This window comes from Eubalaena glacialis, chromosome X (genome assembly GCF_028564815.1).
Source record: "Eubalaena glacialis isolate mEubGla1 chromosome X, mEubGla1.1.hap2.+ XY, whole genome shotgun sequence".
Taxonomy (NCBI): Eukaryota; Metazoa; Chordata; class Mammalia; order Artiodactyla; family Balaenidae; genus Eubalaena; species Eubalaena glacialis.
In genome coordinates, this window is record NC_083736.1 from 89870046 (window position 1) to 89884922 (window position 14877).

At 35.9% G+C, this 14877-nt stretch overlaps 1 protein-coding gene across 4 annotated transcripts in view; it reads left to right on the forward strand.

The window, feature by feature from the left end:
* DIAPH2 (diaphanous related formin 2) overlaps nt 1-14877 on the forward strand; it is an 878028-nt gene that overhangs the window by 372905 nt on the left and 490246 nt on the right. The gene's annotated exons all lie outside the window — the stretch shown is intronic.

A 14877-nucleotide genomic window follows, 5' to 3' on the forward strand; every position in this document is an offset into this window, starting at 1 on the left:
AGGGAGAAGGACTGTGAAATATCCGTTGAGCTGGCAACATTGAGGTCATTGATGCCCTTAGGAAGTTTCAGAATAGAGTTTGACCTAGATGCCATGTTGGAGTGAGTTGAAGAGTGAATAGGAGGTGAGGGGGTGTATGCACTGTGGCTAGATAACTCTTGAGAGGCTTGGTTCTGGAAGAGCACAGAGAGGGTGGTATCTGCAGGGTGTATGTTATTAGGGGATTTAAGTTTTTTGTTCAGATGGGAAATGCTGAAGCATCTTTGAATGCTGTTGGGAATAATAGAGTTGAGAAAGAAAGGTTGAAGATGTAGAAGAGTGATTAAAAAAAAAACTGAAAAGAGAGGAGTACTAGATCCATATGTGGAAGAACTTACCTTTGATAGGAGGATCCTTTTCTCCTTTATAATGGGAAAGAAGGAGGTGGTGTAAATGCAGGTTTGTTTGCTAGTGGCATGATTAGAATGTTTCCATTTGATTAGTGATTTCTGTTTTCTCATGGGTTAGTCATCAGGGTTATCACCTAACAGTTTAGCAACAGTGTGATTTGATGAGGAGTAGATCATTTGAAAAAAATTGAAATAATTGTTGGTAAAGAGTTGCCACCATTGCTGGGCAATATTGAGTATTCATTTGAAATTGATGATTATTACTTTAGAGTGATATGACTCTTCCCAGTTATGTCATTTTTTTTTTTTCCAGAAATACTCAGCTGTACAAATACAGGCCTAGGAAATAGAGTAGAAGCATTAATAGGAAAGTGTGTTGAGTATGGTATGTTAGAAAATGATTACTAATGCCTAGTAATACTTATTTGGCCTTGGAATTTAAACTAGAGGGGGAGAGAAGTGAGGACAGGAGAGGAATGATGGATGGTGGGTCAAAGGACTGGTGGTTTCAATGACACTTAGAGATTGATTCAGCAGGGTTACTTGATCAATTAAGCAGGAACTATGGGAGAAAAGATCATCAGATATTGTGATTGAATTGGGATTTAGGAGGTTGAGTTATTTTTGGTGACCATGGTATAGCCATGGGATTGAATGGCTTTGGTTGAATTCAGTACAACATAGATGTAAAGAAGCACAGGAAATTGAGAGACTAGTTAGGTTTGGGATGTGGCTGATAAAGTCAGTGAAAACAACAGAATTTAGAGTGGACAAAAAGACGAACTCAGTTGGTCAAGTCCTCAGTAAATGAAGGGGAGTGACTAAGAGATCTGAAGATAATGGAAAAAATGGTGTAGCTGGATTATGCTAGCTACTACCTATTTACCTCACAAAGGTAATATGAAAATTAAATATTGGCAAACGAATTACTTTATAAACTGATGACTGAATGAAGATCACTTCATGCATTGTTAGAGGTAGCCCAATGAAAATGGATTCCATTGTGTTTATCTAGTTCAGATGGTACATTTAATGAGGACAGTTTAAGTGGAGTGACATTAATGATGGCTAGCTATGATTATAATCAATTTGTCAAGCTTAGATTGATCAGTTAGGTTTACATACTCCTCTTTATCTAAAAAAAAGCATGTTGTAAAGAAAAATATATAATTACAAATGATTTTAAAATAACATATGACACTCATGATTTCAGAGATGAAATGTGCTTTCTACTCTGTTTCATAGGAATGGTGTATAAGGGACTTACTTGAAACAGTTCAGATTGGTCAAGTTAGCCAAAATTATATTTTGGGAGGTAACAAGGCTCAAGAGGAGTCCTAGTGTTTTAGTCTTGGTTCTCTGTGACTGTGTGACCTCAGTTCCATACACAGAAACATGGGGAGGTTGTGTTAAGATATTTTTAAGGGATCCTCTGATTCTGTTTTATGATTCTACAAAAATAAATTTGAGACATTTCTATGAAAATTGTATCTTAGCTTTTAGTGTAGACAAATATAAATATATGCTATGTATATTTGTACCCCCTTGATACAGGATTCCAAGCTGTTAGTGATGGTGTGATTTAATGCTTCAGGTTTTCCTCTTATTCTGTAATATCATTTAAATGGCATCATTAAATATAAATCATCATAAATATCATTAAATAGGCATATCTTTAAAATAAGACCAGGAAAATAGCATAACATAGTAAACTAAGAAACACTAAGAAAAGATGAGTTATATTTTAAGTTTTTATTTGGAAATCATTTCAAACTGACAGAAATTGTGAGAATATTGCAAAGAACACTCGTATATATCTTTTACCCAGATTCACATACTGTTGACCGCATTCCCCCCACCCCCATCTCTTTCTGTCTCACTCCTCTCCCTTCAACCCCATCTCCATCTCTGGCTCCATTTCTTCTTCAGCCTCCTCGAATCTGGGAACATTTCCACAGCCATTCTTTGTCTTTTAAAACATTGATATTTTTGAGCAATATGTATCTCCTTTTCTTTAATAGGATGTTTCTTCATCTTGAATATATCTAATGTTTCCTCATGATTAGATTTAGGATATGCATTCTTGGTCAGAATTATACAGAGGTCATGCTGTATCAAGTATCACATCTAGAGGCACACAATCTCTGTCTGTCCCTCATAGATGGCGTTCATTTTGATCACTTGGTCGAGGTATTATATGATTTCTCCAGTGTGTAATTACTATTTTTCCTTCGAAACTAATAAGCAGTCTGTAGGGAGACATTTGAAGACCATGCAGATCTGCTTCTCATCAAAATGTTCCCTTCGGTTATCTGATATTTTCCATAATGGTTGTAAAATGATGATTTTCCAACCTCCCTCCACACAGTTGGTAATCAGCATTCTGTTGTAAGCAAGACCTCTCCTTTCTCATCTATCAATCGATCAGTATATTGATGTATCTACTTAATGATTGATTTGTTATCACTGCAGACTTATAAATTCCTCTTTTGCAGTGGTTCATAATGCATTACTGAATGATTTTGGTGCTCAACTTTTCCCAGATTTGGTCAGAGGGAGCCCCCTTAAGCTATCCTTGTGACATACCTACCCCCTCCCTACACTTTTAGCACTACCTTACTTGCTGATATAAAGATATTTTAGTTTCATCTTGTACCTACTCTTCCATAGCCCTGGGATAGCTATTTCTCTGAGGAATCTGATTCCTTTTAGTGGGGAATCGTATGACAGAGCAATACCTAGATGCTAGGTGTGTGGTCATTGTTACTGGAATGAAGGAAAATAAAAACAATTTAAATCAACAGAGGGCAAAGCATTAAAAATGTAGTTAGGATATGACATTTTTACCCAAATCATTGGGTTTCACTTTTCGAATGTCCCATTGGTGTGACAGAGGTATGAAACCTCAAACCCATATGTGGTAGCCTAATTATAATTAATAAGTTTAATTAAAAAAAATAATAATTAGTGTGTAAGATGAGGAAGTAGCAAGTACTTACCTGCCCTAACATAAAGAAAATACTGCTAACTTGTGTAATAGCCATATATTAGTACTCTATTTGAGTTGCTTTGGTAACATAGTTAATAAAATGAGAAATTGAAATATCAAACAGAATTAGACAAGGGATTTTAGTGAGAAAACAGAATCTGTTTCCACCTCAGAAAGTTTCGGTTAAACAATAACTTTAATAATCCACTATGGAGTACTACAGATGAACAAAACTCTTCTTGAATTTATATTTTCAACATAAAACATCTCTCAGGTTATGGAGTTTCATAGAGTTTGTTCTGTGTATAAATAGTTCTTTGATTTTTCTGAACATATCTTTATGGTAGTTGGGAAATAACAGTTGATGAAACAAACTCCTACCTATTCAATAAATTGAATAATTAAATTCAAAATTCAATTCAAAACTCCTGCATTCCGTGTTCTACTTTATTTTCTGAAATCACCCTGTTTATTCGAATTCCTTTCCTCTTCCTAAGCATTTACATTTTTCTCTTCACTCTTGCATCGCTTGATAATTGACCTTTCTAGAAATCAGCATACACGGAGCTACAGCAACAGAAACCTAGTTAACACACTTAGATATGTTCTTTTATGCTCAATACATTAAGTGAGCACTTACTGTATTCAAGGCATTGTGCAGGGAGCTCTGTTTCTTTAAAAGTTGTTTGAATTACTGGTGTTTCCAGTGAAGCTGATAATAGAGTACGGTCCCTCCCTACCAAACCGCATTAGACCACCTTGTAAGATACATTACTCGTTAGGTTGCTAAGGCATAAGGTCAGAGCTTGAAGTTTATAACATAATGACATTTGAAGTTTTTCCTCTCTGTTCATTACCAATGCCATATCTGGTAGTGAAAACAGGTAATACTTTTTACCTCTCTTCTCTCCAAATATATTTCTTCCTAAAATCTTATATTTTTAGCTATTAAGTTTTCTCTAAAACATATCTTGGAATTGATGGTGTACCGTTTCCCTCTTTAACATGACAGTGACAATTCAAGTGCTTGCTTTTTGAAACATTTTCCTGACATGTACAAATGAGGTATTTTTTCTTTAACCAGTGCTTCTTTTTGATTCATCTTTTCCTTTTATTGCCACTTGCTTTATGAATAATTATGTATTCTCACTTGGTTCATTAAGTAGTAGTAGCATAATTATGAGAGTATATTTAAAGAATTTCTTTTAGATTGACCCAATCTATATGAGACATCAACAACTTACAAATAATTGCACCATGTTTGTTTTTTTCCCTCTCTGGAAAGGGAATACTAACATTGAAACTGGAGTCATCTTTGGACTTTATTCAAATGTGTCAATTTTGTGAAACCATACAAAGATGTTCGCTTAGCTTAAGGGAACAGAAGAACTTTGTTATGCTCTTTGAGTGTTACATTAAACTAGATCATTGCCTCAGGATCCTATTTAATATGTCCATCTGATTTATGATTTTTCTGTAGTCCTTTCTCCTTTGATTTGTCTCGTCTTTGGAAAACTTGACATTTACTTCTATTTTATTTTTCATACTCTCTCAGTGATTATCTATGCATTCATTACTCTCAGTAATGTTACTTGCTGAATTTAAAGCAAATTATGTGGAATATTGTGTCTTGAATTAACAGTCGTATGGCAGGAAGGAGGTAACATGGTTTGTAGGTTTACAGAATGATTTTTTAAAGTATCAGTTTACATAAATTCTTAAAACACTATATTTAATGTCTGGTCCTATGGTATATCTAGAATAATATAAATGTTAAATATACTTTCACTCTCATTTTTATTATTGATTTAAAGAGACTTTAAATTTCTACAGGACATCACATTTCTCCCTTTCTGGCTTTTATCATATAATTAAGGTGATATCAAAGACTGATTAGAATATTTAAGTCATTAAGATTTTAATTCTTAATTGTATAATCTCCCTTGGCAGGGCTGTTAACTTTAATGATACAGGGAGTGTAGAAATTCAGCAGAGACATTTATTTATTTTCTTTTATGAACAAGGCTATACAATTTGCATTTTTCCAGGTGGTAGTGGGAATATGAATAGATCACACAGCTGCTGGCTTGGTGGGTTTGGGGTGTATGTTTAGCAGATGTTTACAGGATCTGGAGTTTGAAGTATTCTCAAATATATAGAAAGAGACACAGATATCTGTTCTCTAGTTTAACATTTCATAATATCTATTTCTTTGTGATCTTGCTGGTGTAAAACTGTCTTGCTTTGTTCCCTGGTTTTTTTTGGCCCCTGCCCCCCAAAGGAATTTTAATAGCTTAGGGGATATATCTACCATAACCTTTGAATTAGATGGACATTTCTGTTAAGTAGTTGAATATATTTTCAAGAATAATGTGGGATTTCTATACTTAGCTCAAAAATTTACCTACAAGAAAGAAAATGAAAACCGCAGCCAGCTTCATTTCCATGGCTCATTTCTATAGTAAAATCACCTACCTAGGCTAAAGAAGAACCATTCTCCCCATTTCATCTGAGATGAGATAGCCTGTGAAGAAGTTGGGCCAACCTGATTTTTTATCATTTACCTCATTAGCTGCTTTGGTTAAAAATAAACACTGACAAACAACAGGGATTTGGGATACTCATGATTCAGTTTATAGGCATCAATATAGTGATTACTGAATATGTGCTTTTAAGGCCAATTTATTGATCAATTCAAACAATATTTATTAAGCTACATGCAAGCTACTTTGCTAAGCATTGTGAGATCTACCAAGATGATTAAGTTATACTTGGACCCTTACATCTAGGAGCTTAATTTTCACGAATGAGACATTCACCCAGCTAATAAGAATATACCAAACATACCAAAGTCGTGTAGGTGAGATTGAGATGAAGTGGTGCTGGTTTTAAGGGAATGAGGGAATGGGAGATAGTGGAAAATGTCATGAAAGTGGAGGTAAGCTAGCTGGGCCTTTAAGGATGAGTGAGATTCAGGTATTTAAGTAATGTGGCTGAGAAGGAAAAAAAAAATTTTTTCAGCAGAACAAATTTTATGTTGAAAAACCTGGAGCTTATAATGTCCTTTTCCCCAGGCAACAGCAGGTGTGTTAACATGTGGCTAGACTGTAGAGTTCATGTTAGAGATGGAAGGAGGGGGGCACTGTAGAGGAAATGGCAGAAAATGGTGTTAGAAAGATATGTTTGAACTGGATTATGAGGGCCTTTAATTGCTAGACTAAGAAATCCCGACTTTAACTGATAAGAAATTTGGAAGCATTGAGGGATCTTAGAAGACTGACCTGAGCAAAGCTGTTTTTAAAGACATTTAGTGGAGTTGCTAAGGTGAAAGGGCCTGAGGGCCTGAATAAGAATTGTCCCTTTACGTTAGAATCTCTAGGACTAGAGAACTTATTATTGTTGTGTAATAGGGTATAGGTAAGAGTTAAAGGTGAGTCTGGAATTTTAAGACTATGTGACTGGGAAAATGGCGATACTTTTAACATAACTAGGGGAGGGAAAGAGAGAGGAAGAACAGGCTCAGAGGAAGGTGATGAATGGGTCTTGGAAACCATGAGATTGGGTTGCTAGTTCTCAGCATCCAGGAGGAACTATCCAGTAGGCTTAGAAATGCCAGTCTAGCCTTGGGTGAAAATTCTTTTAAAGTATATTCCTGGGAGTGAAATTGCTGGGTCGTGGGATATGCACACCATCATCTACAAAACTGGTATTGTTGTTGCAGTTGTTTTATGACATCATTATTTGTTTAGATTTGCCCACATGTTTACCCCTTTCTTTGCTCCACATGGCTTCATATATTTTCCACCTTCCTTCTAGAGTCATTTTCCTTCCTTAAAGTATGTCCTTTATAATTTCTTTTAGTGAGGGTCTATTGGTGGCAGAGTTCTAGGTTTTGCTTTTTTGAAAATGCCTTTTTAATATCTTATTTTGAAAAATATTTTGTCTAGATATTCTGGGTTATTATTTTCTCTCAGCACATTGAAGAGATCAGTCCCCCAATTTTGGCTTCTGTTGTTGTTGATAGGTTAGCTCTCATTCTATGTTTGTTACCTTTAAGGTAATGTCTTTTCTGTGTATTTGATCTTAAGATCATCTGTTTATCTTTGGTATTAGAGTTTACATCACTATTCTTAGGTGTTGATTTCTTTTTATTTATCCTACTTGGGAGTTTTTTGAGCTTCCTGAATCTGTGTATTTGTGTCTTTCTGGAATATTGGAAAATTATCAACCATTATCTCCTCAAATATTGCCTCTGTCCCATTCACCCTTTTCTGACCTTCTGGAAATTGAATTATAAAAATTATACCTTGTCACTCTATGCTACATTTCTCTTAACCTCTCAAATTTTCTATGTATTTATTGCTTAAGTGATACATTCTAGAACATTCCTTCAGCTGTATCTTCCACTTCATGAATCTCTCTTAATCTCTGTTTCATCTGCTGGTAAACCAACCTCTTGAGTTTTAAAATTTTAATTGTTAATTTTTTTATTTTTAGTTTTAAGAAATTTCATTTGGATCTTTTGCAGATCTGCTGAGTATTGGTATTAGTATTTTAATAGCATCTTGCTCTTTATTAATAATTTCAATCCCTCTTATTTCTTTAAGCATATTAAATATGTTATTTCTTGTACATTTATCTGTGGGAATATTTTAAGGCCTCCTGTGAGAGTTAATATCCTTCAGAGGAGATTCATATTTGCTTTTGCCAGGTTGCTGCCAACCTAGAATCATGTTAAAATTTTGGCTTAAGTTTTTTAAGACTCGAGGAAGTGTGAATTCAGGCTGTATGAGGACTGGTTTTTGACTAGGAATTCTCAGAGAAGATTTTTACCTTCTCTGTTTAGCACCAGGGTTTGATGTGGGCAGTTTTCTTCTTAGGCCCCTTGGGAGATGAGCAAGTTCATTTCTAATTTACTGTTAAACTGAGTTGTAGTCTTCTGGGGCTTTCAGGGCCATGTTCTATTACTCTTTCCACTTTGATCAGGCCCTGGGCTTGGTTTCCATTCCCCCATACTTGATGCCTTGGAAACAAGCTCAAGTTCATCTGGCTTTAGCAAATTCACTCAAGGTCTAAAGCTGGCTCTACTGATGTTTACCTCTCTGAGTTCTTTCACTCAGTTTTTGGCCTCCAGGTATTCCTTACTTTTTGGCCAGATTATGCTTTTAAGATTATTTTTAAAAGATTCATCACATTTAGTTCTTTCAGTGGGGCGTAAGTCAGGGTATATCTTCTGCCATACTTTCAGAAACAGAAGTTCAGGTGACCCATTTTTTGTGGACACGTGACACCTCAAAATGACTTTATTCTTATCTTGTAGTTTCCTAAACATGAGACATTCATACTTGAATACAGAAATTGTGGTGTCCAGTCTTTTTCTGATCCAACTTAGTTACATATTAATGCTCATTTTTAGAACAGGAAAAAAAAATTGTAATGAGCTATTGAAGAATCACAGTGATTTAAGAGGTGATTCCAAGGACTATGTTTTGTCAACAGGTATAGTTTCTAGTCCCACTTTCACTAATTATCCCCCTCCTCTTTCACTAATTATTAATTTCACTAATTATCCCCCTCCTCTTTCACTAAAGAAATTTTTTAAAAAGGTGGGGAGAAGACCAAGAAAAAAATCAATTCAGTCTACATAGAACAGTATCGTACTAACGGGCCCTTAATGAATGCATGTGTGCTTCTGTGTATATGTGTGTGGTTTCTGAATTTTCAGCTCAGGATTGGAGGGCATTCAGCGAAAGCTGCCTGCATGCAGTTGCTTCAGACTCTAGAAGCACTCACAGAGGCTCTGCTTATCAGGTAGAGTGACTTGACACTAGGATTTTGCCATGGGAAAATCTGTCTTAGTTGTTATCTGCCACCAATAATGGGTTTTACCAGGGAAACACATATGCCAGCTGTTAAGTTTCATGCTAGTGATGGAAATAGAAAACAAATCAATCATCGAATCACCATTATTAAATGCAATATGCAGCAATGAATAGCTGTGTCATCTTAAAAGTGATTTAATTATGGATATAAGGGTTGATGTCCAATAACTATGGAAAGGCTGGCTTTTAATTTGTTAAATTAGAATATGTTTTCATTTCTAATGCATAGAATTTTAAGGAATTTTATGGTTTGGCCATGTAGTACTTTCATCCAATTCTGCAAGCATGTTTTAAAAATGCCTGTTATGTACCAAGTTGGTACTAGTTTCCAGTGATACAAATATGGTCAAGATATGGCTGATGGCTTTAAGAAGCTCACACTTAATTAGGGAGCTGGATATCTAAACTAATGATAAGGCAGTATATTAAGTGCTATATCCATGCTAGGAACAAAAAGCTGTAGAGGTCCAGAGGAGGGAGTAATTAATTCTGCTTGGAAGAGTTCAGGAAGACATCCCAGAGGAGATGATATTTTAGCCCAGCCAAATGTTTTCAGGCTCAGAAGGAGTGGGACATAAAGAGCTTTCAGCTAAGACATATAGGCTTGGAATTTACTGACTTTTTCCAGGAATGGTGAGCACTCTGGTATTGCTGGATCATTGGGCTATCTGGGGGCTATTACTTTACTTACCAGTCAGGTTTTGAAAGGCCCTGAATGCCATGCTTATTGCTTAAGCTTTATCCTATAAGGTAGTGAAAAAAATCATGTATAAGTAGTAGGATCATAATATTTTTCAAAGGTAACCACAGTCATGAATGTGTAGAAAAAACCAGAGTAGAGTGAAAAAAATTCAAAATGAAAATCCAGGAGACTACTTTAAATTCATAGCTCTTTCATACACCTTACATTTTTGGAGTTACTCATTTGTTCTTTCCTAAGACAGAGGCTGTCCTTTAATCGTTTTTGCATTCATATTGCCTACCATAGTGCATAGCTGTAGAATAAATAGATTAATGAATGAATGATCTAAGCAATAATTGTGGAAGGCTGTAAACAAGACAGTAGAAAGGGAAGCAGAATTTTACAGGGTGTGGCGTAGGCTTAGGGAGAGAAAGGTCAAAGATGACTTGATGGTTTCTTACTTGTATGATAATTGGGTTATGATGCCTTTAACGCATGTAGGGAACAGACAAACCACTTTTCACTATACTGGATTTGAGTTCATGTTGGAGCATCTTTATCTGTACGTCCTGTGGAAGAAGTAAGAAATTGGATTTATGAGTCTGTAGCTCAGGGGAAAAGCCTGGGCTGGAGATAAAGATTCAAGAAACATAAGCACATAGATTAATGATCAAAGTCAGGGGAGCAGATCACACAGGGTGAAAATATAAAATAAAAAGCTGGGAGCACGGGTCACTGATATTTAAGGAATAGGTAGAGAATACAGTGTGGAAAACCAAAGGCTGGTCAGAAGCATAGGTTTGATTATCAGGGAAGTCTTTGGTCTTCGAAGTCATTGAAGAGAAAGTTTCCAGAACTGTTTTAGTAATAAGGAGTAATTCAGTAGCTTCCTGTATTGATGCATATGATATTATAGATATATATGCAACACACATATATTAATATAGACTTGGAGGATAGTGAGATCACCCATATCTGGTGTTATGTAATTTCATACCTTAAAGCAATAAGACAATTTCTAGGAAGGAGTGAAGAAAAAAAAGACCAGACACTTCTTGGTTTATGTCTCATTTAATAGAATGGTTCTCTCATTTTTCAAGTGATCAGCTTGCAGTAGTTTTTTTTTTTTTATTATGTGTGTTTATGCATTCCAGTTTCATTGATTACACGCTTTAAAAGGTTTTAATGTGGCCAAATATTGAGGATGTAGCTGTAAGAGTCTTTATGTGGTGGTAAACTCCAGCATTTAATAACTGCTGAAAATGCAGTGTCTTCTCTCTTATTGTATTTGACAGGTTTTTTGTTATTATTTTGATACTCTTTATTTTGCCAAGAGGTAACTCATTCCCAAAGGTATTTTATGCCAGGGAAATTTCATTCCACTTTGTATAGAAGGCTAGGTTTTATATTATCTTTTGAGTGTGCATTTTTACTGTGGATTATAAATTACTGGAATTACTTAAGCAAAATTCATACCGAGATTCTGTATTTTCAAACTGATAATGACCATATGCACTGGAAGGCAAGCCCAGAAAACTACCAGCAAATAATCACCCTTGTCTTTAGGAAACAGTTAAGTCATTGCGTCATGCTTCAATTACCATTAAATATATCAGTGGATAGACTCATGGATTCATTTCTGTTCTTTTTGTTAAACGAGGTTTTTCCTTTATCATCTTTAGAGATGGAATTTGGGATGCCTGGTATGCTTACTTGTAACTTTACAGAACCCCTTTTCTGTAGCTCACTGGGTTAGGTAGCATGTAGTGCAGTATTTGAGAGTGATTGGTGGAGGCCATTGAATGGGAATTAGCATTTAAGAAGGTTCCTATTAAGAGCCAGTCCCTCTGCTTCATGTTTTACATATGTTAGTTCACTTAATGAAATGATAGGCAAACACGCTATGGGAGGCACCTTGCTGTGGTGGAAGGAAGATGAACTTGAGCTTTGAAATCCAGATTTATTACTTGTTGGATGGACAAAGTTACTTCACTGCTCTGAGCCTAGGTTTTTTTATAGTAAAAACAGAATATTTACCTTGAAGAGTTATTATGATTTAAGGGATGGAGATATATAACCTAAGGCACTCATTAGATAGGAAATAATAGAATAATCAATATCATTAATAATAGCGGATATTAGAAAGGAAATTAAATGTTTGATTTTAATTCTATCATGAATTAAATAATTCATGCATGGCATACAGAGACATGGGAAGGTATAGGCAATCACTTTTTAAATAAAACTTTAAAATGTTAATTTGGCAAGCATGTTGGATATCGTAGGTTTGTTAAGGTCAGTGACTGTTTCATGGAACTCTTTCCCTTCCTAGGGTAACATCTTGCCCCCTACTAGGAACTTAACTATTTCTTTAATTGTATCACACTGAAATTGTTTGAGGTAGCATGATTTTGTAACTAAACTGGCCCAGCAAATTTTATTCTTTCATTTGAATATTTTCTGTTAATATGACTATACATGCAGTCAGTAAGTTGAGAAAGCCACCTGCTGTCTTGTTGGTAGGCTACCTAGCTGGTCCATCTGGACTCGGTGTAGAGGGCAGCTTTAAAAACTACCATTAGGTCTGCATATTGTCAGATTTCACACCTTCAGGACACCATGGGTAACTGGGTGATAGCCAGTTTATTTCCTTCAGCTAATGTTGTAGATAAACACTTAATATTTTAGTTTAGCCCTGATATGACAGAATTACAGTGTTCTAATCTTCATCAGCACTTTGTGATCCAGAAACTTTGTATTTCAATAAAAATGTCAGAGGCTGCAGCTTCTGGAGAATTTACCATTTGAACATACCAATTTCGTTCATTTGTTGACTCAGATAGATGGAGTTGTATTTCTTTGCCGTAGATGTTGACAGGACCTTATGGGTCTTTGCTGTATAAACATTTAGTTCTCTAAACAGTAATTTCCAATCTAGTTCTGGTGGTACTGCTAAATACTACTTTTCTCTTACTATGACCCTGGAAAATGCTCTTTCATCATCAGTAAAAAGAGGGTGGGGTACTTGCTTACTGTCTATGTGGACTTTCTTTTCCTGCTTGATTTCATTAGCGAGCAATTCCAGGAAGCTTTGGGCCATTGTATCACTTTGTTTCATTCCATTATAGATATTGATGCAACATGGATCGCTGAACAGTATAATCTCTTTTGCACAGTTTCTATTGATCTTGTCCAGTAAATCATTGTATGCTGGGTTTGTTCTGAAATCATTTTGGGCATAAAAGCTGTTCTTGAGTTTGACAATCAGGTGCCTTCTTGTAATAGGCAAACTTATGCCAAGCTGGGATTCAGTCATTTTGTTTCTGTCTCCTTCATACTATAGATGGTTATTTTTCCTACCTTCTCAAGTGAGTGGTCTTTACGCCATTTCCCTTCACTTCTTCCCTGCATCCTGTAATACGGCTTCTGTTGTCATTGCTCTCTTGAAATTGCTCTATATGGTCTGAAATGGCCTATTTTCTTCTGGTCTTTTTTTCAGGGCTTAGTCTATGCTTGACCTTCTTGCTATGTTTGACACTGTTGATTACTTTTTCTTATTGAAACATTTTCCTTTCTCACTGTGGGGGCAATGTTGTCTCCTGTTTCTCACACCTTTTTGGTTATTCTTTTTGTCCTCTTAATTGGCTGTTCTTCTCTGTGTCCACGACTTCAGGCATCATCCCCAGGGTCTAATCTTCTGTCTTGGATTCTTTCTCACTGACTGTTCAATCTCCGCTTAGGCTTCAGTTACATCTTGAAGACAGAAGATCGTCAAATTCGCATTTCTCTTCCTGCACCCTCATCATTTTCCACTCTCATATTTCACATAATATTTCTTGAGTATCATTTTCTAGATACCATGGGAGGTGGAATGGATGTGGGAGACAAATTTATACCAAACCTGTTGTCTTCCCTCACAAAGTTGTGAGTTTGTAACTTAGGGAAGGCAAAAAGATGCATACATGAGCCTTAGTTAAGTAGGACAACATGTGGAAGTACCTTATCAGTGATGTAGGAGGCAAACCATGTAGTGGTAATTGGAGGTTTCATAGAGAAAGTGACACTTTATTTGGGTCTTAATGGATAGATATAGGTTTGACAGCACAGATGTGAAGGGAGGTGAGCTCAAATTATTTTGCAATCCTTTGGGAGTCCTGTCATATTCTTCTGACTTTAGGTAGACTTGTCCTAGGTAGACAATAGGCAAAAAATTGCTTAAAATTGGAACCTGTAATCTTTTCATCTATATTAGACACCCAGAATAACAGTATGCACAGTAACTCATGTCATACCCCTAATATATTTAAAATACATATGTATTAGAGGCAGAACTTCAAGGGTAATTTTAAAGAAGTATAACTGTTTAGCTTTCTATATTTACTTACTCCTATTGTATCTTGTATGCCTTGGCTTTTAAATATACTACACCAGATATCAGATGTAATCTCTGACCTTTTAAGTGTCTTTTCAGATTTATCTCCATGAGCTCTGAGTGGAAAGCTAGATATATTAGCGCTTCTTTCATTCCTCTTCATGGATTGTTACACCCAACTTTGGAGTTCATGTTTTTCTTACCTGATATTTTAGCACCATTTTCCAGGAAGAAATAGGAGTCTTATCATTTCTTACTAGCCAATTTGAAGCTTTTAATTTGATTATATTTCTTCTTTTAAAAATTTTTTTAAATTAATTAATTTTATTTATTTTTGGCTGCATTGGGTCTTCATTGCTGCGGGCTTTCTCTAGTTGTGGCGAGCGGGGGCTACTCCTCGTTGCGATGCACAGGCTTCTCATTGCAGTGTCTTCTCTTGTTGCAGAGCCCAGGCTCTAGGCGTGCGGGCTTCAGTAGTTGTGGCATGTGGGCTCAGTAGTTGCAGCATGCAGGCTCAGTAGTTGTGGCTTGCGGGCTCTAGAGCACAGGCTCAGTAGCTGTGG